Source organism: Sphaeramia orbicularis, chromosome 13, assembly GCF_902148855.1.
Source record: "Sphaeramia orbicularis chromosome 13, fSphaOr1.1, whole genome shotgun sequence".
Classification (NCBI taxonomy): Eukaryota; Metazoa; Chordata; class Actinopteri; order Kurtiformes; family Apogonidae; genus Sphaeramia; species Sphaeramia orbicularis.
The window spans coordinates 14983247-15010794 of NC_043969.1; the positions used below are offsets into that span (position 1 = coordinate 14983247).

At 37.7% G+C, this 27548-nt stretch overlaps 1 protein-coding gene across 4 annotated transcripts in view; it reads left to right on the top strand.

The window, feature by feature from the left end:
* b3gat1a (beta-1,3-glucuronyltransferase 1 (glucuronosyltransferase P) a) overlaps nucleotides 1–27548 on the top strand; it is a 102824-nt gene that overhangs the window by 26585 nt on the left and 48691 nt on the right. For 3 of the 4 annotated variants that reach the window (XM_030152683.1, XM_030152684.1, XM_030152686.1), the window contains one exon: nucleotides 20270–20504. The gene's annotated coding sequence lies outside the window, so the exon portion shown is untranslated. The remainder of the gene's footprint in view (nucleotides 1–20269; nucleotides 20505–27548) is intronic. The other variant, XM_030152685.1, reaches the window with a different exon arrangement.

A 27548-nucleotide genomic window follows, 5' to 3' on the forward strand; every position in this document is an offset into this window, starting at 1 on the left:
CTCTGCATGTGCTCCCCTGGCTTTAGGCATTATGTTCAGAGTTCATAAAGCACCCCTGAACTTTTTGTCTTGAGCAATGACTTGCATGACAAATTGTTCTTTGCTCTTTAAGCTGGGTTCAAAAAGGCCCCAGATTGGTACTTAAAAAGTGCAGTGACAATGAGACAGATGCAGCCGAAGGAGGCTGTGGAGACTTGTGTCAACGAAATCACATTTTACATTTGGAACCGTGAGGAGGCAGGCGGAGGGGAGAAGAGATTCTATTTGAAGCCTCATATCAACTGGAGACTTCAATGCATATTGTTAGAAGGCTGTGGAAATGGGAGGAGAGTGCTGGTTGAAGAGGAGAAAAGGCACATTAACTTGAATGTCTTAGCCGCCTAAGAAGTCCTCTGAAACATGACTGCCTTTCTAAAGAGCGTAATTCAGCTAATACTGTATTTGTGTGTGCGCTGCAGTAGATTCAAGCGTAAAGCTCTGAAATTAATAATGGGATGTATATAGCCTACTTTTATATTCTTGGAAGACAGATGACTGAACTGAATTACCAACTAAACATAGTATAACTGTCTGTTCTTAACGTTTATGTAACAGTTTTATAGGGGACATAAACACATTTGGAGAGAATAGCCATCGTTCACAGGCCCTATAGTCTATAGTTACTACCTAACATGTGACTGTGTGTCGAAATGAGAGGGACATTAACAGTAGTAGGTGCAACTGGTGTTATGCTCTAAGCAGTGAATGTCTGCCGGCTCCGATTTAAGACCGTACATGAGTGGTTTTTATATGGGGACAAACACAGACTCATGTTCTCTGAAAGAAAAAGATAATAAGACTAAACAGAAAACATTACGATCTGGTTGTTTTACCTGTGAAACGTAATTCATGAAAACATATTAAATCATGTGTATCACTATGACACAATCATATCAGTTACAACCTTATTAATGTTTACAATCAGTCTTGTTGTACAGCAGAGTGTATTTTTAGCCAGAATGGAAGAGAGTAGTTTCATGTAGGGTGAGTTTGGTGATTTTCCCTTTGGTTTTGACTATATAAAGAACAAAAGAGATATTAAAATGCATATGTGTTTGGTTTATCATTTTGTGACAGTATGTCAAGCTTTTACCTGTGTCGCAAAATGTATTTAACCTCATGTAAAGTATTGCTGGATCGTGTATTATTCACTGCTGTAGTTGAGTATCTTATATTTATTCATACATACTTTTTCTTTTGATATAGGAGTGGCCCTTAAATTTTGTCGTGCTCTGTACTATGATAAAGATAATTGTAATTCTAATATCATCATCTTATTAATATTAGACTTTATCAAGTGGCATCAAAATTTACCAGTCTATGATCACCAGAGTTCATCTGAATGTTATACAGGGTGTATAAACCCCCCCCCCCCCCCCCAAAAAAAAAAAAACTATACATTTTGAAAAATTACCCCCAGTTCTGCATTTGATAATTTTTGGAATTTTCTTTTTTTTGGAAGTAGCGGTGGGTTAGGGTTAACTTGGCCTGTCCTCAGAGACATTTTCAGTTCTAAACAAGTTGAATTGACTTTGAAAGGCAGGAACAGCTGCCATGGGTAAAGAAATGAAATTGACATGGTGGCCAAAGTGTTAATGCTGTAACCTGGCAATTTTGTGGAAAACCAGATGGATGCCCATTGTTCCCTCCTATGACCTTTGATTGGATTTAAATCCCACCGCTACTTCATGCAAACCAGTTTAACTTGGATTGCGCAATTTGCCCCTGCTCACTCATGCATGAAAACCTGGGTCTGTAAATTTGGACAAACATCCACCAATCCCCTACCTACCGACGTCCATATAAGAAAATTCCAAAAATCATCAAATGAGGAGCTGAGGGTAATTTTTCAAAATGTATAGTTTTTTTTATACACCTTGTAGAACCAACAGTTTTCCTAAAATAGCTGCATACTCAATGAACTGAGTCACTTTTCCCATTTTGTCTCATTTTATCGACCCCAAGGCCTTGAAGTGGTCACAGCTAAAGATTAGAATTCCTCTGTTTTAGTCAAAGAAGCATCCTCTTCAGTATTTAAATCATTTACGTAGTGGTCGGAGGACAGTAACATGACAATATCCAGTGTCAAACGTTTGTGTTCAAGGTCGTCTTTGTTGTGATAGATGAGGTGACGTATTTGACTCCCCTGCTATTATTAAAACAACAGGAAAAACCACCATCTGTGATATTTTAGTCACATTTTTTATTTTTCACGTAGGGATGAAAAAACCTCCAATGTGCACAGCTGTGTTGCTTTCAGAATTGTTTTCCCAGCGCTCTTCCCATAGCTTTTCTTCATCCCTGCATCCTCATGGTGCTCCTCGACAGCTAATTGCTCACCATCCTTATGTTCTAAATCATTCCAGACATCGACATTAGTCATTTTTTTGCAACATGTTTGTTATGAGTGGTATATTTTCACAATTACTGAACATCTGAACATCTGCTTCTGTTGTTTTTTTTAATGGCTGCCTGACTGCTGGCAAAGGAAGTGTCACAACATGATACCTCAACATTTGAGCCTCAAATTAGTGGTTGTACAGTAGGGTCCTTGGTTTTTTCTCTTGGAGGTTAACAAGTCACACAGTAAGTGTTTAACCTAACAACATGATAAAAGAGGTTACAGTAGTCTGCAGTGCTGCTGACTCTAAGTAATCACTAATATTAGCACTGGATGAGCAGCCTTTTAACATTACATAGATCAGGGGTGTCAAACTCATTTTAGTTCAGGGGCCATATTCAGCTAAATTTGATCTGCAGTGGGCCGAACCAGAAAAATAATGACATAATAACCTATAAATAATGACAACTCCAAATTTTTGTCTTTGTTTTGGTGCAAAAAACCCATTAAATAATGAAAATACTTACTTGTATAAACTATCCAAACAAACAAACAAAAAAACAACAACTGAAATTTAAATTACAAAACATAAGAAAATTTAGTCCAATTTTAACAATATTATTCCTCCACTTCTCATTTGTCCATGTGCATTATGGATCAGATCTACAAAGACACTAAACACTGAGGAACAGGCAGAAAAATTGTTAAAATTGTGCTTAATTTTCTTTAGACATTTCAGGTTCTTCATATTTGTTCAGGTTATTCACATTTTATTGATTCAGGATAGTTTGTAAATGTAAATGTTTTCATAATTTAATGTTATTTTTTGCACTAAAACAAAGAAAAAAAATTAAGTTGTTAATTCTAGAATTTTTTTTGCTTAATTCAAGATTTTTTTTTACTTAATTGAAGATATTTTTTAGTCTTAATTCAAGATTTTTTCCTTAATTCAAGCTATTTTTTTATTGCTTAATTCAATTCAAGACTGTGGAATTTTTGCACTTGGCAAAACATCCCAGGGGCCAAACTAGACCCTTTGGCGGGCCGCATTTGGCCCCCGGGCCGCATGTTTAACACCCCTGACATGTTGATGTTTTATTTAAGTATATCTTAAAACTGTAAATTTTTCTGATTTCAGTTTTATGATCAGGAGGCATCCATTTAAACGTTTAGAAAGAAGAGCTGTGAGTTCACTCTCTCTCCCTCTTACACACACACACACACACACACGCACACACACATTGTGTTGGCTTAATTATGAACTGACTTTGACTCTGACTTTGCAGCTTAAACCATCCATGCCCCAAATGCCAAGAAATCCATAAAATCCTTCAACTTCCCAGGGTAATTCTTATCACCAGTGGCTTTGTGAAGTGTCTCAGTAAAGTTTTCATCGCTTCCTTTTTTCTCTCCTCCACATTGCTTTTATGAAGACTGATTTGCAAATCTTGTTTGGTTTGATGTTTGCACATGTTATTGATTTTCTTGAGTGCTGAGGGTGGTAAATAATCACAGTAGATATATTGCTTTCAATGCAAGTTTAGCTTTGTTTACCCAGCCAGAGCTTTTTAATTGCACTTTGTGTGCTCCAAGCTGTGCGGCTTTATATGGAAATTTGTTGGATATAAGAAATGTGTTCAGTTTAAATGGGGTTATTTTTGTTCTCCTATTTTGTTGGTAAATCCTTAGTAAAGTGTACCTGTAATAGTCATGCTTACAACATTAATTGAGCTTTGTGTATTACTTATAAGCAAGAAAGGCGCAAATTCAGTAAAAAAAAAAAAAAAAAAAAATCTCATAAATGCACCACACTGGACCTTTTTATTATGTGAGTTGCAGAACCTATGGGGAGCAGTCATTGCTGGCCAGAAGTAACGTACCCATGTTGATTCCGGGTGCTCAATTGTGAGTAAACAAGGATGAGTCAGTGAGCGAGATTGAGTGGAAAGCACATGTTTGTACTTGTTGCGGGGTGGACGTGGCTCAGGAAGTAGTCCAGTAACTGAAGGGTTGGCAGTTTGAAGCCCGCTCTGTCCTAGTCATATGCTCTTGTGTCCTTGGCGCTTTGAGTATGCGTTCATAGAAACGCACTATATAAATCTAATCTATTATTAGTATTGTTGTTCGTGTAGCCATTAGCTTTGCAATCCACCATTCCACCAATGTCCTAGAAACGTGACTCATCACTGGCCGATAATGTGTCATCTTCGGCTGGTGTCTGCTGCACGGGGTCAGTGACCAGTTCATCACAGCCCAGCTAATCAGACAATCCAATGTCACTCCCTCACTACAGCCATGAAGGAGGCAACATGTCGCTGACCATGACTGACTGATGGAGCAGTGACTCAGTACTCGCATGTACTGTACAAAAGCCAGTATTATACGTGATCTTTTGAAATAGCTAGCAATGAAAATTCACGACAGGTACCCTTTAAAACACTATCATTAATGGTGCACAATAGGGATGTAATGATTACCGGTGTAACGATAAACCGTGGTAAAATTGCCAAAGGTTAGTATTACCGTTTAAATTCTAATTATCATGATAACCGTGTTTGATTTCCGCACTTTTCCGGAGAAAACGCCTATGTAAAGATTTGCTTTTATGTCAAATATTTGAATATAGTTTTAATTTTTTACAATTCTAATTGTATATGCCTAATATTTGGAACCAATATTCACTTTTAAAGTCTTTGAAAAGGTTTGTTAAGCATCTTTGTGTTATTTACGCAATAAATTATATACATTTTTCGAATCGGATTTTATATATATTTTTTGTGTTTTTTGTCCTTTTGTGTTGATATAGTAGGTTAAAGTGATAAAATAATAGGCAGATGAGATAGATGAAGTTGTGCTGAAAAAACCAAACAAACATGGATGTAGTAAACATTTTATATTGTGTATAAAGGCAAAATCAAAAGTACTGAAAAACTGACAAAATAGACTCAGACCACGAAGGGTTAATACTTGAATGTTTCTGCCAACAAAAAGTACATTGTGCCTATTATTTTATTTGGGTTTTTTTTGTTGTTTTTTTTTTTCAAACTACAACATGGTTCAATTATTTCAGTGTGTATTAGTACTTTTTGAACATTTTGAGAACAATTTCAACAATACTGTGATAATAATGATAACCGTGATAATTTTTGTCACAATAACCGGGATATGAAATATTCATATCGTTACATCCCTAGTGCACAACATTTATATTTTAAACCTTTTTGACCATCAACTACTTCTTCAGTGTCCTAATGAAATAAAAGAGTGATTGTTGACATCAGATCCTTCTGAGGAATGATGCATGAGTCTTATTTTGAGACTTAACTACACATTTCAACATGAATACACAGATCAGTCATAACATTGTGATCACTGACAGGAGAAGTGGTAATAATAGTGACTTTGAGTGACTTTGATCGGGGTCGTATTATAACAGTGATGACTGGGTCAGAGCATCTCCATAACTGCAGGTCTCGTTGCGTTTTCCTGGCCTGCAGTGGTTAGTACCGACCAAAAGTGAACTAAGGAAGGACAGCCCAATCTCAGGATTATTGAGCACCTATGAGAGGTGTTGGACAAATAAATCTGATCCATGGAGGTCTGGAGGAGTCTAGGCCTTGGCTCAGAGCTGTTTTTGTGGAAAAAGGGGAAACTACACAGTATTAGACAGGTGATAATAACCACAATTTCTCCCTTGTCAGAGTTGCTCAGATCCTTACTCTTGCCCATTTTCCTGTTCCTAACACACGAACTTTGAGGACTAAATATTCACTTGCTGCCTCATATGTCCCACCCACTGACAGGTCCCATTGTAATGAGATTATCAAAATTAATACCTTATACGACTAATAATTCATCATAAAAATGACCTGAAATCTTAGTAATGTTTCATATCTTTTTGCAAACACTATCTTCACTCTCCCCTCATTTCCATCCACAATTACAGACCTTGGACATTCAGGCTGCCCCTGACTTTCACTCTGTCAAAAACGTTAAAGTATAACAGGTAACTTCCTCTACAGTTACAGAATTTCTTTCAATGTCAAAGGTGAAATTATTAACATAAAACTTTTTTTTTTTTTTTTTTTTTTTTTAAAGTGTGAGCTTCTTGTCTGCTAATAAATGTTCTGCTATGTGCTGCAGGCTTAAAAAAAAAAAGCAGAGCATACATGCTACAGTTGCCCCTTTGGGATCAGATTACAGAATAAGCTTTAGACCTACATGCCCTCCAAATTCATTGTCAGTCACTCGCACTGAGGCCCATTTTTCTGTGTAACACTGTGGAGAATTCTAGGTCTCTTACCCTCAACTGCAGTGCATTCTATCATTCACCTATAAATCAGTTTTTTCCTTTCTTCATTTCTTCTTTATTTTTCTTTGCCTTGAGCAAGTGTTACGCATGGTCGAGTGTCCGCAGGGAAACTCAGTGAGCATGTAGTCTCGATATGACAGGTCAGCTCCCAAATAGAGGTTACTCCTGCAAAACTTATCCACTGAAAACTACTATAGCTGTATTAACACGGTGAAATGTGAGAAAGTGGGTGAAACGCTTGTGAAATGCAGTGGATAGGTAATTGGATTCTGACAAGATAATCAAAATTGGAATCTCTTCTGCCATTAATCTGTTCAGTAAAATATGCAGATCAGAGGATTTATCTTTCAAATAGATTCTGCACCTCTGAAGTACATCCAGCAGGGTTTTTTTTTTAATGCCAGTCAGCAATTAGATCACACTTCTGCCTCAAATGTTTGAAATGTGATCTGCTATGTCGGCATATCTCACCTTCATTAGAGCGGCTGTATCACCAAATACTTACAATTACAATGAAAATCTTCCTAATTGCAGGAAAACCCATCCTGCGACAGAGGTGTGTTCTTCCAGTGGCCAGAGCTGACATATTGCAGCTCCGCAGCAATTAAATGGAAGGAACAAAGAAGCCGATACAGAGTCATTTTCTACATAAAAGCTCCCCGGGAAACTGGCAAAGGAAAACCCTTTTTAGGCTCAAATGATGGTCAGTCTCCTGGGTTTATTCAGTGTGAGTGTGGTTAAAATGCCTGCCATCTGACAAAAACCTTTGTGTCAGTGCCAAGAGCAGAGGTCTAGACTTGCAGTAAGAGTGTATCAAATCAATTATCAGATCTTTCAACAGTGACCACAGGAAGCATTTCATGTGTATGTTTAAGATTAGATGAATTTATACAGAAGAAACCATATTATGAAATCTATTCAACGGAGGATTTTTTTTGAAAGTCTTAAAGCAATCAGAGCTTGAGATGTGTATAAAATGTACAGGACTCCACAGTTTAAAGATGTAGTAAAATTGGCACAGCATAGTGTCCTTGTGTTTCCAAATGATCTACAAAATAGATGAATGTGTGTAGTGTGAGACACAAGAATCCAGCCACATTACCCCCCCCCCCCCCCAATTCTTGCCAGTACATTTAGACGGAAAATGTGCCATTCACCAACTGTGCATGTCTCGCCTCGAATCAGGATGAAATGCCACAGTAAATCTCAGCAACTCTAGCTCCGAACACCCACTGCAGTCACCAGTGATGTTGTGACTATGGAGGAAGCATTGAGTAACAGAAATTCAGAGGTCAAAATCCCCTGATCGAATGTGAAGTAGAGCCTGAAAGAGCACAGAGTGAAGCAGACAGTGCTCTGTCAGGCCTGCTGACGGCACATGGAGGAGGGGGCCTCGTCATTTGTCTCTGTTCTGATCGGACCTGTCAGTAGAGATTTATCTGGTGAGAAAATTTGCTGTTGCCTCGTACAGTTTCTGTCACAGGTCTACATATTTGACTACAGCTAATATTACATAGATAGATAGATAGATAGATAGAGATACATACATACATACATACATACATACATATATGGGTGCTTCTATTAAACTGGACTCTAAAAACAGGATATGGGGGCTAAAAATTCAAACCAGATGTAGACTAATGTTATGAAGCAAGTTTGGAAGCACTTTCGGTCTATTTTAAGAATAAATACTTACTGGGATAAAAGAGAAACTATTTTTCTGATAAAACACATTTTTATATTATTTTACATTATGTTTAATACAAAAATCTGTATGTAACACTGTTTAAAGGACACAAAAATTACACTAATTATGCAAGGCAGAGTGTTTCACAAAAATGGCTGCTGTTGCAAAATCACTCACGATTTATATATGTATATATATGTATATATATATATATATATATATATATATATATATATATATATATATATATATATATATATATATATATATATATATATATATATGTGTGTGTGTGTGTGTGTGTGTTTAAATGGGCAGGTTCCACATGTAACAAAAGTGGACACAATGGGTTACATACAAAACCTGGAATGAAACTGCCAGTTCATGAAAAACCCACATGTCTGGATTAGAAAAACCACTAGGATCATGAAATTTAACACAGTGTCTTCATTTCTAGCGGCATATAAGACCATTTCAAGCTATGTTTTCAGATCAAATGAACTGACACCTATGTAGTTTTTCATGTCCCAGTTTTGGTCCTGTTTTTGGCCCCAATATTTGATTGAACATGCGTTCATTTTGGGATGGTTCAGAGCAAGAGCATTTTTTTTTTTTTTTTGCATGTATCTGAGGTCATCATTAGGTACATCCTGGGGGGAAATATGTCTAAATTTCTATTTTATTATTGGGTCTAAAAAGCTTGCTAAGTGCTGGGTACCAAAATAAATCCTGTTTCATAGAAGCACCCACATACATACATACATACATACGCACATACAAATACATATACATACACAGTTTTAAACCTAGTGTAGGAAGGAGTCATCATATTGTGTTTCTGTCCAAATGACACAGGTCGTCCAACCTATGCACAGCACCGATTAGACAAGGACGCCCCCCACCCCCCTTAATGTTACTTAAGCCCCTTGCTTTATGATAGCAAAGCCCTTCAATTTCCCCAAGCTCCTGTAATTATGCAGGCTAGGGGTATGTACCATGTGACTGTGTTCTCCGGCAGAAGGTATATTACCTTTTTAAGGTGTCAAGGAGAGCTCCTCAGGGAACCTGTTCAGAAGTCAATAGTTAGAGCATGTTAAAGGGATTTTCTTATTGTTTGCTTCACTGCACCAACTGTCACAAGTGTGTTCAATTGCCAATTGTAGCTGAGGAGGAGGTAATATGATAGATTATATGATACATGATTATAGGTCAGTTACAGCCGTGTATCATTAGATATTCGCTGCACTGCAGTAGCTGACTTGAATACCGCATATTGTATTCAGCACATTTAGACACATCTGAGTTTGTAGGTTATTCAATAGGTCAATCTGAGGGTGAAACAGTAGGTTCTTTTTCAAATGAGAATGTACATTACATGTCTGTAGTGTTCTGTTTTGATTGTTTGATTTATAGTGATTGCCATTTTTCTGACAGGCAACATATATTAATTGTTGATATTAGTAAGTGATTGATAGTCTTGTGCAGTTAAAACACGCACACAGTTTATAATCTCTTCAAGGGGTTTCAATAAAGAAATAAAATAAAATAAAAATGTAGTACTAAAGGATCCCCAAAAAGTAATGTGAGATTTTGCAAATGAAAATCTATGTGATTCATGTTTATAGATGAAGTATTGCAGTTGTATTGATTTGGTGCCTGACCCGTACTAGTTTATTTAGTTTTTCTTAATCATTTCTATACTATCAGTCAGCGTCAGTCGAACATCCTTTGATTCAAGAGAACATTCATTTCACTTGGTTCATTTAAAGTCACAGTTTTGCATTTGCTTTAAGACTGAATTAATGTATGAAAAAAAAAATACTATAAGAATGTGATGGTTTTTTTAATGTGTAACCTGTAGAGAGATGTTTTTTTTTTTTTTTAATTAGAAAGTTGGACGTGGATGTTTTAGATTTCCAGATGAATAATTGTCTACAACTAACCTTTCTTGAGGAAGTTAAAGCCATTTATTTGCTCTAATTAAAAAATCATGATAAAACGATCTTGCACAATGTTAGGATCAAAAGACTTTAACTGTAGATTCTCAGAATATCCAAATAAGATTAATGTAGTACCACTGAAAAGCTAGGAAACTCCACTTCACTTTTCTTTTATTATATGAATAAGATCAGTTGCTAAAAACATTTTTTATCCACAGATGATGTGCTCGGTCTTTGGGGGTTAAACAGTTTGTTATACTGAATACAATCGGATTTCTCACAAGTTTAACTGAATTTAATTTAAAATATTTACTATAATATCAGTTGAGAAGTGAAAAAATATAACACAGTCCTGGCTGTTTTAGATATTTTAGTGTGGAAATATTATATATTTTATTTTTAATGATGCAGTCTCCTACTAAGGTCAGCTGGGTGTTATGAATACTTATCACACTGAATATAATGCCGTTAAAAGACAAACAGCATCATATAAGAGATAAATATTCAAAGCAGCATAGATTCTCAAGTGATGATTGTGATAACAGCATCTCATAAACATTCAATGCAGGGAGGTGAATTAACTCCCATCCTGGAGTGCAGCATCACATCCAAAGCTCCCTAAACTAGATGGCAATGCCTCTCTTCCAGTGCCTTGAACCAAGACACGAGAGGAAAAGGTGCTAAGTGCAATCAACTGCAGTTACCTGTAACTACTAGCCAGGAGTAAAAATGACACCCTGGTCCCCTTGACGGTCTCTCTGGGATCACTTGAACTCTGCAGAAGCTGAAAAATGACCCTGAGAGGCTGAGTGACAGCTGTGAAGATGAAAGGCATCTTGTGAAAGGTTATGGTTGCATCGCTTTGGATGTGAGTGAGCCATTAGAGTAATGGTGCTCAAAACATCAACATCAGCCTGTCAGATCAGCCACTTGGAGGGTAATGCAGTGAGGTACAAAGCAGCTGTGAACTGACTGTGTGTATGTTATTGTCCGTACTGCGATGGGCTGTAATGTTTTAGTTCAACCTACAGAGACTTTACTGAAAATTTGTGACATTTTGACACTATATGTTTAATGTTCCCACCCAAGAAATAACCTGGCCTGACCATACTTAGCTTCAGTCATAATCAGAAATGTTCAGGGAGGTGTTACCATAGGGCATGCCTAATGTTTAATGTACAAATTAAAGGACGTTTGTACAAGTAGGGTTGGTTTTCTTATTATTCATGTACAAACATCTTTAAAAGTCAATGATTATCTATAGTTAATAAGGGGCTGTTCATCTGCACATAAAGCAAACAGACAAGAAAGTAGAAATGCTTTGTAAACTCTCTCAGTCGACTATTCAAATAAAGTTTTACCTGGTCTATGTCACAGGATGTACTCTGTTGGAATCATCCTGTCATTTGGTGACTATTTCAGCTCTCGTCCTCCTTTTTTCTGCTATTTGCATATTGCGACTATACTACCCTCAGATAGATCAGTGTTTCCCAACCTTTTTTGAACAAAGCCCCCTTTTTGTCATCATGACCCCACCGGAAAAAGTTTTGTGATGGGGGTGGGTGGGGGGGTTATAGCACTTAGTAACAAGTCGTTGGTGGTAGGGGGGGTCAGTCTGACAGAGCTTACATATTTTGCATAGATTGTGCCCCCCTTGCGACCGGGGGGAGGCATGCAACAGACCTTATTGAGAAGGGGGCATTTGCCATTGTCATAACATACTGCTTGATATTGATACTCATACAGACTAACGCCCCCCTTTATGGTCTCAGCGTCCCCCTCTCAGCTTTCTCATACCCAACACCCCCTGGGGGGCAGTACGGCCACTGTTGGGAAACACTGAGCTAGATAGACACTAAAAACAGTAAGTGCCCATGGCTCAGGAGGTAGAGCAGGTTGTCCAATAACTGTATGGTTGCTGGTTCAAATCCTGCTCTGGTCATGTGCCGTTGTGTCAACACACCTCACCTCTAGTGTCACTCACACTGGAGTATGAATGTTGGCTGGTGGTCAGAGGGGCCGTTTGGCATAAACTGACAGCCGAAACATAGTTTACCAGAATGTGGGATGGAATCACTTTGGGTGCCTTGAAAAGCTAATCCATTCTTATTATTTTGAAAAAGACAGTTCTGCAGGGTCATTTTATTATGGTTGACATACTTTCCTGTATGCAGATTTCTGTCAAGAACACTTGTCCACTCCCATACTATTTTGCAAAAGCATTATAGCCGACATCATTTACATCCACCCAATACATATGTGAGTGATGGAAAGAAATACAGGCTAGTGAAAGAAAGTTATTATTGTTAGTTGTATTAGTATTACATACATCTATCACAAGTGGCATTATTGTCCTATTAATAGCAAATCTTCAACAGTACAGTTTGTTTATATCTGTTTCAGGGCTAAGATGGCAGTGACTTTGGTTCCAACTCACGTCATGCTTTGTAACTTAGATTTCTGTCTTTTATACCAACAGTGAGTGATATTGGAGATAGAAGTGGCTACATGAGACTAAGTGTTACCAATAAATGATGTCCAAAGCCATAAATTCAAAAATGTTAAGACTGACAAACCGTAAATAAACTGAAGCTCTTGCCAGCTTGTAACAATATTCCCGAGTAGTGCACAACAGGGCACAGCCATGAGCTTTACTCTATTTATACCCAGGGCACCAACTAAGATTCTGGCTGTTTCACCCAGTAGCACCTTCAGCCAGCTGACGTTATTCCCCTGCAGCTCCATAGCCCTGGCTCAGGCTGGAAATTCTTCACAGGGATCAGTGTATTCAGGAGATGTGTGGGTGATGGTGACGGTGCTATGAAAGTGTGTGTGGCAGCGGGAAAGAGAGGTAATATTATGGGGGGATTGCCTGTAAAGCCACAACCTTCTCCTGTCCTCTGTCTGTCTCTGAGGGGGATCAGCAGGTAGCATCGAGGGGAGGCTTTTCAAAGGTATTTGCCAACTTGAGGATCTGCTCTTAAGGCTCAGTGCAATACTAAGAAGTGCCACCAGAATGAGCAATTTAATCTTTTATGTTTAAATGGCACTTTAGGTTTTTCTTTTTTTTTTTTTCTTCAAATTGCATAATTTTAAACATATTTCACTGCACAGTTCAGCTGATTTTACTCCTTCCACACTTGGAAAGAAGAGTTTATTTTTCCACAGGCTTCACTGAGTATTCTTTGCGGTGTATTAGTATACTCAGCATAGCCTGCTATCACTCTGGCTATAGCTGGAAAGGTTTAATAGCAATGGCTTTAATCCAGGAGATAGAATTTTGGTAGCGCCAGAGCTACATGAATCGATGCAGCTGTAATATTACTGGTCACAAGACTGAAAACCTGCAACGAGGCCTGACAGCTGCTGGATCAGTTCAGTGATTAACATCATTATTATTAAATCATCTTTAGAGATAATGGGAAAGAATTAGTAATGTCATGTAAGATGTTCACAGAAGAAATATTTGTCTTTTATTTCCACATTTGAGTAAAAAAAATGCACAAGGATGAAAATGTTTACCTTTTAATGCTCTGGTATTTTTCCTGTATGGCCTCTATGACACAATCAGACTCTTAATATAAGCGGTTATATGACATCTGAAAGCAGTAAAGCCTGAGACAGCAGTACAGGGTGAATAGATTTCTTGTGATTTAACCTGTACTGAGCTTTTCTAACACAACCATCAGCCTCAGCTGCTCCATATTGCCATGGCAACCGATGGTCAGGCTAAGCTCAGCACAGTACAGTTTTGGGTTTCGAGAAAACACAAAACACAAGGACAAACAAAGACTGCGCTCCAAAGCTGAGATGAGAAAACGCAGCGTGTTATTGACACCAGACTGTGTATTGTCACAAGTATGCAAATTATCTCGGTAGTGAGAATTCTCAGCTGCATCCATCATCCGGATCTCAATTGTATACCACCTAGAATATATGAGAACGTCGGGGGAATTATTGCTGTAAAATCTCTCAAATAAATCACCTTGAAGATAATTAAATCACATCATTGTTATTATGCTTTTGACATTTCCTTTATTCTTTAGTGTGTGTATAATGAAAGGCTAACATTAAATCTATTGAGCTGATAATCGACTAAATGGGTAATTATGACTTGAGTGGGTGTTTGAGTTCTGGGGGGCTCATGGGTGACCTGCACACTTGATGATTGTTCTTGTAAAAGGATATCCTGTGCTCTGCGGCTTGGCCTTCATTGAGCTGTCAGGAGCTGTGGGGGATGCGGCGCTGTCAGTGGAGCTGCCTGCCTGCCCACCTCCACCATCTATGGGATCGATCACGCTGCTGCCTCCTAGAGAAACCCAACCACCTCAGCTCCTCCGATTTCTGCTGATGGATCACATCTTTCAATAAGAATAGGCATCAGGGCCATACGGCGCTTTTCACAGCAAGGGGCAGAAAGGGAAAAAGGAAGGGGTGGCAAACATGCAGTGGAAAGAGAGACCTAAAGAGACAAAGAAAGACAGTAAGAAGGGACGTGGTGACAAGCATGTTGAACTTTGCCAAGATGGATGCTGAACTTGGACCCGCATGTGCATTATTAATATTGACCACTTACGCAAGAATAAAGACGCATTTACTCACCAACTGACACGCCTGAATAAATCATAGAGCTATTTTCAAAGGCATGATGAACCTTGCAATTTTAACTTAAATGACAGATGTCAGAGAGAATAAAATAAAGGCCATAGACTCTGACATTGTCTCTGACATCGTATTATGATCAAAACTTCAGCTAAAAACAGGCTGTATTTTCTTCTGTAGGGAATTTCCACTTCTTTAAAGCTGGATTTGTAATATATCTGAAATAAAATATTAATCCACCATAATAAAACAACTATGCATGTATTTGCATATTTTATGTTGTTGAGCAAACCATGAAAACGTCTTCAACTCATTTTAATTGAGAGACGCCTTAGAGCAAAATTTAATGTATGAAGCAAGATCATCATTTATCATGTATCAGATACATTTCTGCTCTCAAGGATGTAAAAATGTATATAATACGTAGTCACCAAAGCAAATTCTGCTGAAAATAATGCGTTTCTCCCTCCCTTAGTGCAGTAGGAATCTTGCCCCAAGCAAGTGAGACTGTACCCACACTGTGCAGTATTATTGGTCCATATACTTCCATACACTCAGTGAGTGTGTGTTTTCTGCTGCTGACCTTCACAGTTCCCTGTGGGTGCATCAGGTGGAAGCAGAAAAGATTGTCCCCTCAGGACTTTTGCTTTTTTCTCTTCCAGACTTTTTTTCAGGCATTATAAAACACATCTAAACTTGTGCAACAGTCACTTCATACATAAACATAAGACACAATAAATACTGCGCTGAGCCAGAAGTGTCAGGTTGCATTTTTACACTATTTGATCTGTAGAATTTATGTTAATTTTTATTGTGAGCAAGCTGGATTCTCTTCCCAAAAACAACCTCGGCATGAGGAAACCGGTTCTAAATATGGATGTATGTATGTGTATAAGTGCATTCAGGTTCATCTCTATCCTGATGGGGTAAATTACCAAGTTTGAAGCCAATCGACACTGTCGCTCTCATTGTGTTCTCTCACTTTCTGGTCCTATCTGTCTCCTTCAGTCCTGCTTTCATGTTTTGTCCCCCATTTGTCACTGTCAGAGGCTCAGACTGACGTGGTTGCAGTGGTCAGCCCACGTCAAAGCCACCACAGCTCATTGCACAGTATGAGCTCGTCCAAAAGTGTGTGACATGTGTGTACGTGTCTGCACGCACCCCCGCGCAAACACTTTATGTGTTTGTGTGTGTGTCGAAGTGTTTGGCGTCTGGTCACAGAGCAGACAGAATAATGGCTGAAAAGAGTTAAAAGTTTGTTGCGGACAGTTATATGGAGTTATTATGTGAATTGCAGATGATGGTAACACATGAAGAAATTGCTCTGTTACTGGAGAAATGTGATACTGCCTGAACATTAACATTCAAGCACCAAGTCCGAGGAGGAAAATGTTTATATTTTGTTATATCTTAACAAAAGACAGACAGCTAAAACAGAGCATTTTCAATTGCAACCATATTGTTATGCAGTTAATAAAGACTGAATGCAACTTAGTGATGAACTGGTGACACATCCATGGAATAAGCAGTTTAGTAAACAGATGGATGGATGTTACTTAGTTATGATTTTTTCTTATAACAGCAGCCAGGTCACATAGACTGGAAAAAAAGCATAAAGTTGTAGGTTAAGAGTGTCTCACAGAGATGAGCCGCAAACAACAGATACATGATATCTGTAGTCTTTAATGTTAGTTTGTACATCCTTATTAAAAAAAAAATTATACAAAATCCAATCACTCTCTATAACCTCTGCTCTTGGTTTCCTTAAGCAGTAAAATCTTCCACTTGTCACCATAGCTACAAATGGTACAGAATAGCCAGTTTTATGTCTGAACCTTTAACCCTCAATGAGTATGAACACAGCTTGAAATCCTTGGCCTCCTTTGGTATCTCCACAGTCGAAGCTGATGATTATTGCTGTTTGAGCGTTTTCCATCAGGGTCCTGCAGTATTGCTGTGACCCTCAGGGCAACTCAGTGTCCTTTAAAATGCTTCTAAAAACACACTTTCTAAGAGTTGCTCTGAATTAAACTCTGGTGTGTGTTTTTATGTTATGCTATATTGAGTTTTTGCTGATTTTATTTGTCTCATAAACATGTAAAATGCTTTAATTGCTACAGGATAAAGACGTTTATTCATACAGACATTTTAAAACATGGATATTATATCATATATCCATATCTGTTTTAATAGCTGAGTGAACACTACTGACAGTAACAAATGTATTTAGATTTTTTACTCTTTATTACATTAATATATTGCATTTAGTGCTGTCAAACGATTAAAATTTTTAATCAGAGTAATCACAGGATTGCTGTGGATTAATTTAGATTAATCACGATTAAATATCATTCATTTTTAATCTCTATTAATCGCATTTTATTTTGCATGAGCAAACAGACTCAAGAAAGAAGGGAACATATATGCACTTAACATATTTATTAAACACCTTCAACAGTTTCAACAAAACACCTTGAAACAACTGTTCTGTCTTGTTTTTTTGTTCTCATATTTCCATCCAGAGGACCAACGTGCTGTTTAGTGTCTTCCATCTTTATGGGTTGGTTCTGCTGCCTGTCACTACCGGATCAACTGCCCATATGCTAACTGTACTTGGACCAACTGCCTGAAATGCATTGGCAGAGATGTTCAGAGTCATTCTGTGCTGCAGATGGGTTAATTGTGTTAAAATTTTTAGTCAGATTAATCATGATGATGGATTAATCCACATTAACGCATTAATTTTGACAGCCCTAATTATATTATAATATATATAGCCTGGCCAAAAAAAGTTGCGCACTCTAATATTTTGTTGGTTCTCCTTTAGCTTTGATTGCAGCACACATTCAATGTGGCATCATCAACACAGTTCCATTTATTTCCATCATTTTATGGACATACAACATTGCTGTACCTAGACTTGACCAACTGAACCAACCCCAGATCATAACACTGCCCCCACAGGCTTGTATTCTAAGCTCTAGGCATGATGGGTAATCACTCCATATGCCTCTCTTCTCACCCTGCTGCATCCATCACTCTGGAACAGGGTCAGTCTGAACCCATCAGACCACATGACCTTATCCCATTGAAAAACAGTCCAGTCTTTACACTCTCTCAGATTGATGATTGTTTAAGAAATAAGAAGCTACTATATAACACATATTTATATGTGTGAGTGTTTGTCCGGAGTAGAAGTGCACTGATGTAAACAACTAGTAAAAATTCTTTCAATGTATAAAACCTAAGACTGCATGTGTCACAAGTTAAATTCAGTTTTGATTAGAAACCTTTCTGTACTAATACTTGCATTTCTGTTGCTGCTCAGTACTCTTTTATACTATAATATACCAGTTGTAAACTGTATACTAGGGATGTAACGATTACAGGTATAATGATAAATCGCGGTAAAATTGCAGACAGTTAGTATTACCGTTTAAATTCTAATTATCATGATAACCATGTTTGATTACCGCACTTTTAGGGGAAAAAAACCTATGTAAAGATCTGCTTTTGTCAAATATTTGAGTATAGATTCATTTATTACAATTTTAATTGCATGTACCTAATATTTGGAACCAATATTCACTTTTAAAGTCTTTGAAAAGGTTCATTAAGCATCTTTGTGTTATTAATGCAGTAAATGATATATATTTTTCAAATCGGATTTTATATATTTTTTGTGTGTTTTCTGTCCTTTTGTGTTGATATAGTAGGCTAAAGTGAAAAAAATAATAGACAGATGATATAAATGAAGTTGTGCTGAAAAAACAGATCCCAAACATGGGTATAGTAAACATTTGTTTTTATAGTATATAAAGGCAAAATCAAAAGTACTGAAAAATGGCCAAAATAGGCTCAGACCGCTAAGGGTTAATATTTGAATGTTTCTGCAACAGAAGGAACATTGTGCCCATTATTTTATTTGTTTTTGTTGTTTTGTTTTGTTTTTTTCAAAATACAACTTGGTTAAATTATTTCAGTGTTTGTATCAGTACTTTTTGAACATTTTGAGCACAATTTCAACAATACCGCGATAATAATGATAGCTGTGATAATTTTGGTCACAATAACCGTGATATGAAATTTTCATATCGTTACATCCCTACTGTATACTGTACCAACTCCTCACTGCATAGAGAATAAACACTGTTTTATTTGCCAAGAGCTCTAGAAGCATCATTTTAATATTTCTTTGTAATTGCAGCTAAAGATAAGGTATCCATTGGACTCTATGAGTGAGGGCTAACCCTGAGGTCTAGCTCCGCATCCACTTTTCCACCTTCTGTTCTTCTGTTGGTGTAATTTGGCATCAGAGAACGTGCTTTAAATCCCGGGGCTCAGATCAGGTATCTGTGAGTCAACTGAATCTACAGAGGGGACATTCCCCATGGTTATGAGATAATTACTTTCTTCCCTTGTGACAACCCTATTGAATTTAGATTAGTCCAATAACAAACCTGCGACACCGCGCGCCCTCTGCATTGCATCTTGTCAGGAGGCTGTTAATGTGCCCGACCCTTGTCTCATTTTTCTTGCGTGGCATCAGCTGGTCCCCCTCTACAACCACAGCGGCTGCCCACAGGCAAATACAACCGACACTGTGGCAGATGAGGCTGACAGAGGAAGTCTCATCAATAATGGAGAGCAGTAGCTGGGGGAGTCGTGCAGAGGAATTGTGGTGGAGTGACTGAGAACTGCAGCTGGTGTGTTTGTCCCATTTCTTTCAGATGGACATTTTGAAATGAAGCTCCCCAGAGGGCATGCATAAGAGGAAGGCAGCTATGAATAGATGATATGCTAAATAAGTTGTCAAATTAGTGTTTAGACTGGACATATTTTCACATTTATAGGCTTTTTCCTTCACTCTTTCACAGGAGCTAGACGAATAGTCAAATAAAATCTGCAGGAAAAATGTTTTGTAATGAAGAATTTTCCTGAAAAGCCTTGCAGGTGGCTGTCAGACTGTACTGAGAGGGAGGAAAAAAAAGGTGAAATTCCCAAATTACTATCCAGCTGGTGTCAGCTCTGAGGGTGTAGTCCTGAAAGGCACACCCCATTAATGCAATAACGAAAATCTCATCAATTTCCTGTCTCTCAAGTGGTGTGTAACTTTACCTCATCAGAATCCCGAGAGGACTAGACACACACAGTGATTATCTTTGCTGACAGCTGTCCAGATGCAAACATTTCCACCAGCGAGTCACTAAGAATGACCCGGTGGATGTAACAGTATGGCAGCGTCTCCTCCCGGCTGTCATCCCGCTCACTCCCTTTTCTTCACTTAGAGTTAGAAAGAAGAGGCCCCGTTCTCACACTCGTCTCTCGTGCTTTTGTTTCTCCAGGGGCCAGCTCTGTGGACGTAAAAAAAAAAAAAAAAAAAACAGTTGGGAGTTTGGACATCGGCAGTGACACAGCTTCTCCTCGGCCTGACCACCTTCGATTGAACGCATCTCTGCTATCCAGACGGCACCAATTAAGACGAGCTTTGAGACGGTACCCGACGACACCGAGACAAGAAAGAGAGGAGTACCCTGGAGGAGGGGCCTGTGCCTACTGCAGACGGCCAGAGGACTGCTTGTGAGTATCTCATTGTTATAGAGAAACGTATTTTCACAGAATTGACCAAGCTGATACTTCCCATTCCCATCCACTTTAAGATGTTCCAGTACAGCAACTAAGAAATTGAGTTCATAACCAGAAACTGCTTGAAGGTATTGATTTCTTTGTTAGGAGCAGTGTATTTCTCCTCAGAGATGTTTTTCAAATATGTGATTTTTTATTTATTTCATATTTTTTTTTTTATCTCAGTATAAGCTGTCAGTTACACCGCCAGTCAGGCTGACCTTGACAATTTTCCTTTTGTTCTTCTTTTTTTTTTTTTTTTTTTTTTCCCTCTGTCACTTACATCCCGGATGAACAAACACACCGCTGCCCTATTTATTTGTTTATTTTCCGTCAAAGCAGCTAAATATAAAACTCTGCAAGCATCAGAGGACATGGTTATAGGTAAAGGGGTGATGCAAGAAATAGTAAGTCCACCCACTATATGTCTCCCACTGAACCCCCCCCTCTCTATTTCTGTTTTCCTACTTTCTGATTCGCTTCCTGTCTAATACATGTTCCATTTTCGCCATAAAGCCCCATACCAGAATTGGGTGGAGGACAGGGGCAAAATGATCTGACAGATTCTGTTACCTCCCCTGTCTGTTGTCCTACCTGCCTTGTGATATTATTAGCGGTTAATATTGTAGACACAGCACATAGAGGCACAGGGGAGAGAGCAGGGAGTGGAGGAATATCGGAGAGGGAGGTGTGAGAGCTCAAGAGTCGATGCCGCTGATGACAAAGCCAAGGAAATAATCTCAAGGTGTGGAGGCACCAAATGATGAGATAGTGCAGAGGGAGAGAAGCTGGGCCATTAGGGCCACTGTCCTTGCCGCAGAATGAGAAAATATTGTGATTTCTTCCCGAGAAGTCTACAGTTAAATAAATCAAAACCCTATATTCTTATATTGCCTTTTGCCTGGGACAAATATATGAGTGTATCAAACAATAACCATGAAATAAGACAGGTCTATATAGGTCTTTCTGTACATACACTTACATTACCCTGATACAATATAGCTTAGCTCAAACACTTACTTGCCTGATATTCACATTGGATTTAATATTAAATAAAAATATCCGAAAGCAGGTGCCCTACTGCATCAGAAAAATAGTACTGAGAGAGAGAGTATAGTAACAACAATAATAATGTAAAGTTGTTATAACTATATAAGCCTTCAATGTTTTTTTCTTCTCTTTAGTTTTGATTTCAGTAGGAGTTTGAAGGAAGAGACTTTTTTTTTCTGTTTTAAATTTTTTAAAATTTAGTTTTAGTTATTAAGGATCATAAGGAAAGCCTTGATTAATAGTAACCAAGATGATAGGAAATAATAACTAAGATGTATGTGTACATGTCTCATACTGTGCAAAGTCATTCTATTTTTGTACACATGAACAATGGTGGGGGCTGATTCTACCAGTCATTCTACTTTTTCTTTGTCTTTGTGTTTCCTACACAATAAGGACTAAAGGATTGGGACACATTGAATTTATGTGTTTCATTGGTAACATAGGGTTGGGCTACAAAACAGTAAAAATGTCATAATATAATTTTATGTTGTGGTAAATATAATAGCAATAAATGTTTTTTATTCCATCTTTAGAGGTAATGTTGTTTACATTGTCATCTACACATACAAAATTCTTTAGAGTTTGTTTTCACATAATTTTACTCCACATTTCATTATTTTAAAAAAGCATGCAGGTTTCCTCTGCTTTTCCCCACCACAAAAACATGTTAATTCATCAATACTCCTGACCATTGTATTGATGATGATCTGGAGTCAGTCCTGGAATGTCTTCATTGGAAGCTCACTGCTCTTAGTGTGTGTGTTATGTGCTAATGCTAATACTAATGCTAGGTATTGTGTGTGTATTAAGATTGGGAAAATGCTAAGACCAAATTTCCGTACAGGAAAAATAAATTGATTTAACCTTTAATATTTTAAACTTCATAGTTTTTACCCCTTGGCCAACTTCTGGCTGAAGGGATATTGTAATCATTTTGTCATCTGTCCATCTGTCTGTCCATTCAATGACGTAATCGCATTATCTGAAGAATGCACTGAGATATCTGCACCAAATTTATACTGTGGATGCATCTGGGCATGGAGCAGAAGCCTGTTGAACACAGGTGACCTTGACATACTTTTTCAAGGTCCAATGGCCTTGTGCGGTTAAAATATCTGAGTACTTTCAAATACATATATATGTAATAATTTTTACACAAAGACAATCTAATCTAAATTATAGGGCAGTAACTTTCAACAGAATCTTACACTATATTTGGCCAAGGGGGATTAAAAGTGTGCAGCATGTTATGTTTGAACATTTCTCTCTCTATTTCTGAAATATTTGTCACTTTCAGACCATAAATGATAATTTACAAGTAAATATCTGGTTTCTTTAACTCTCACTCAGGAAGAAATATCAGTGATAGTTATGGACAACAACTGACGTGAACATTTTTATCATGATAATATTTCAGATCAACTGGAATGAAGCTCTGCATGATGAGTCCCACTGTTTTAGTCCATATAGTGCAGGGGTGTCAAACTCATTTAAGTTCAGGGGCCACATTCAGCTAAATTTGATCTGAACTGGGCCGAACCAGTAAACTAATAACAATAATATATAAATAATGAAACTCCAAACTTTTCTTTATGTTTTAGTGTGAAAAAAGTAAATTTACATTATGAGATGGTTTACATCTACAAACTATCCTTTCAAACAATGTAAATAACATGAACAAACTGAAAAAATAAGTGTAATTTTAACAATATTCTGCCTCAGTTTATCATTTCCATGTGAGCATTATAACTTACAGATCACAGCGGATCTACAAATACACAAAACATTTAATAACAGTAAGAATCTTGTTGAAATTGTACTTACTTCCCTTAAGACATTTCAGGTTGTTCATATTTGTTCAGGTTAATCACATTTTTTGCAAACTAAACTTTGTTTTAGTGTAAATACATGAAAATATTTACGTTTACAAAGAGAAAAATTTGGAGTTGTCATTATTTATGTGTTATTATGATCGTATTTTACTGGTCCTGCCCACTTGAGACTGAATTAGTCTGAATGTGGAAACTGAACTAAAAGAATTGTTAATATCTTAGTGTAATTTTTGCATTTCACAAATTCATCCCAAGGGCCAGACTGGACCCTTTGGCAGGCCGGATTTGGCTCCCGGGCCATATGTTTGACACCTGTGATATAGTGTATGATAAGCCTGATACCATCTTACAAGCTAATGTGATAAAATGCACATGAGCATTGTTTTTCTGAAGAGTTCCCTTTGTTGAGATTGTGGCATTCAGCTTTGTGGCCAGTAGCCATAATAGTAATGATGTTTTCTTGCCGCTCTGCATTGCGTTAGATTGTGATTTGCTTCAGCAGCAGTAATGTGTTACTTGTGAGGTAAACTGGTCCCTCGTGTGTTACTTTATATGTAAGAGACAAGCACGATTCCATAGCACCGTAATGATCATAGTTTGAGTGTCACACAAATATCTTAAGTTATGTAATAACTGCCATCTCTTTTAATTGGTGTGAGCTGAATTAGTGCTAATTAATCAGCATAGCAGCCTCTCATCATGGATTTATAGATGGCCATGTTTACTGCCAGGGTGAAATTAACTCTTTCATTCTGCAGGGAAATGCTACGAGATGTGTGGCTGAAACACACTTTCCTTGTCACACACACACACACACACACACACACACACACATACATATATGCAGATGAGACTTGTCTTTTCCTTCTGGCTGTCTCAGTAGAGCTGTCACACATGCTGCTTCTTGGAGCACCAGGAGACCGGGGTTGACTTGAATTAAACTGAGAGGATGTCCTTTCCAGATCTGTAGAGGACCACAGAGACATATCCGCCTCCAGAGAGAGTCAGTCAAAAAGACAGAGAGAGACGGAGAAAGAGAGAGAGAGAGATGAATAGAAGAAAAGGGAATTGGAGGGGAGCTAGAAGATGAGTTAGAAAGGAGGAGCAAGTTAATAAAAAAAAAGAAGTACCAAGAAATTGTCCGTGAGTGAGAAGGAAGGGAGATGAGATGGAGAGGGAGAGGGAGGAGGAAAGTTGAATAAGATGGAGGGAGGGATGATAGCATTGTGTGTGTGGGTGTGTGACAGAGAAAAAAAAGAGAGAAAAATCTCCACATGGCATCCCTGAATATTATTCTCTGTTGCCTTTACTCTGGAAAACACGATCATGATCAGACTAAAGCATAGATTAAATGCAACTTAAGAAAATGAAACATCAATGAGGTGTTTCAATCCCGTAAACAGAACTGAGTGTCGTAGATCAAGTCCCACAAGTTTTCCACATTAGCATAAAAAGTATGTGAATAAATATAGACTACTGTATACAACCATTTATGTACGACCAAACCCAAAAAAAAAAAAAAAAAGTGTCATTCTAATTTAACTGATGCACTACGGTTGTACAAACAGTAAAAGACTTTTTGTTTTTGGTTTAGATTTTACTCTGTCTACCAAATTATTATCAGTTTTTTTTGTGTGTCACAGTGACCTTTGGCCATCAAAATCACTCTGGTATCCAAGTGAACATTTGAGCCAATTCAGATTCAGAAAACTTTATTTATCCCATACGGGCAATTAATTCGCAGCTTACCACAGACATCCGCCCACATCCTACGTGCAACGTGACAAACATAAATAAATCAGTGTGCAAATACAAAACCACTGGAAGCAACTACGAATAAATGCATTTAAATAATCAACAATAAATAATCAATAAATACCAATGTGGACTAAAAGACTAAAAGACTCTATTGGTTCTGCTAACATTAAAAAAAAAAATCATATAAAATGACTAAAATGGCTGCTGTCAGAGTTTAAAAGTGATGGCAATGATGTGATTCTGTCAAGCTGTTCCTGAGGTCATGATTTAACCATAGTGGGGATGGATTCAGCCTTTTTTATATACATTGCCAAGCAAAAACAAAGTCATGCACACACATTTTTGTTGGTTGCCTTTAATTGTAATTTACTCAACAAATGTCACAATGTTATGCCAAAACATTGCATTGGTGAGGGGAGAGTCAGACTAATTGGAATATTCTTCTCTGGTACATTCTAAACATGATTTGAAGCTGATGGATCTTGGTGTTGTCATCTCTGAATATGTGTGTGTCATCAGGGAAGAAAAAGTCCGCTGATGCTCAGACCTGATTTATTCAGGTTCAGCTGACCTCATTTTATAGACACATAATGTAGCTAAACCTAGACTTGACCAACTGAGGCCAACTCCACACCAAACCACATCTTTTTCTTTCCGATCTTTTTCTTTGTCGTGTTCAACAAAGTGCTCCCTAAACACAGAGTCACTTCAGGAAATATCTGCGTCCACACAAAAACAACCGAAAACGACTGAAAATGATGTAGTACAAATGCCAGGCCTGTATGTGGCGTTGTAATGCTCTCGCAAAAACTGGAGAAGAACACGTGGAGCATGCACGCAAAGCTTGCTTGGTTCTACTGGGTCTGATCCAATATTTCCTCCTGGTTGTCCCTCTCCTCGGTAGATCCAAGAGCATGTATTGAATATTGTTAGCTATGGTTGTTTGTTGCTCATTGTAATGAAAGAGTAGCCGAAGATTTTGAGTTAATATTTCCAATAAGATCAATAGCTGTTGTAGCATAAGCACTACTCCATTGTTGTTGTTGTGAAGTGGCGTCTTGCTTCCGGGGTGGAAGGTTTGAGAGGTGGGGCTATGACATCATCGTTTTAGAAAAGTTGCGGTGTGGTTGTACAGATGAAGACGTAAAACTGGCCTTTTTTAAATGTTTCCACTCTGGGACTCGGTTTCAGAAAGTTGGGTTCAGTGACTGAAAACGCTGGTTTCATGTGGATGAAAGGCCTATCCGATACTAAACTTTTGCGGATCGTCTTTATTAGGGGTGTAAGAAAATATCGATTCTGCAATCTTTCGCAATATTTTATTTCACAATACTGCATCAATATTAAAAAGTACTGTATTGATATTTTTAGGTATTTATTCAAATGCAGATATAGTGGAGGTTCATTTTTGTTTTTTTGTTTATATTTTATTTATTATTATTTAACACTCTTTTATTAAATAATGTTAGTTCCTTTGTTGGCATTGCACAAAAATAATGTTCTGATGTTAGTTCTGAACTAATAGAATATGAACATTTGAACAGGATCTTAAACTGTAATGTGTGTAAAACATAATTTAAGTTTGAACACAGGAAAATTTTGTGATATAGCATTAGATCCTGTTCTGATCAAATAAAAATGTGTTTAGTATTTGTGCATTTTTCTGGTGTAATTCAATTCTTCAAGGAAATAATCGTTAAAAAAAAAGGAGCAAACAAAAAATTCCCTTTGTAACAATATCATGATATATTGTGATATATTATATTGTGATCCTAGTATTGTTATTTGTATCATATCGCCAGATTCTTGCCAATACACACCCCTAGTCTTCATATGGACAGGCCCTGAATCAACCCCAGATCATAACACTGCCCCCACAGGCTTGTACTGTAGTCACTAGGCATGATGGGTAATCACTTCATCTGCCTCTTTTCTCACCCTGATGTGCCCATCATCCTGTAACTGGGTCAATCTGGACTCATCAGACCACATGACCTTTTAATTTTGAAACACTGTCCAGTCTTTTTCTATCAAATTGATGGTTGTTGAAGAAATTAGAAGCTACTCACTGCATCGGTTAGTGTTAAAAAAAAACTTGTTTGCAGATTAAATTTATTAATCACTGTAACAATTATTCAATGGAGGGATCTAAACTATTTGATTAGTTAAATCCAGATGGTGATTTCCCTTTCTGCTGGGCAATGTATATGCACTGTGGACATCAAGATATACCGTATCTAAAGAGATGGGACACATGTTTGCAGTACATGAGCAGCTTTGTCTGAGTGTGGTTCTGGTGGTAATTACCCTGCCATCTGCATGAGAAATGCTTTATCTTAGTAAGACTTCAGTTGGA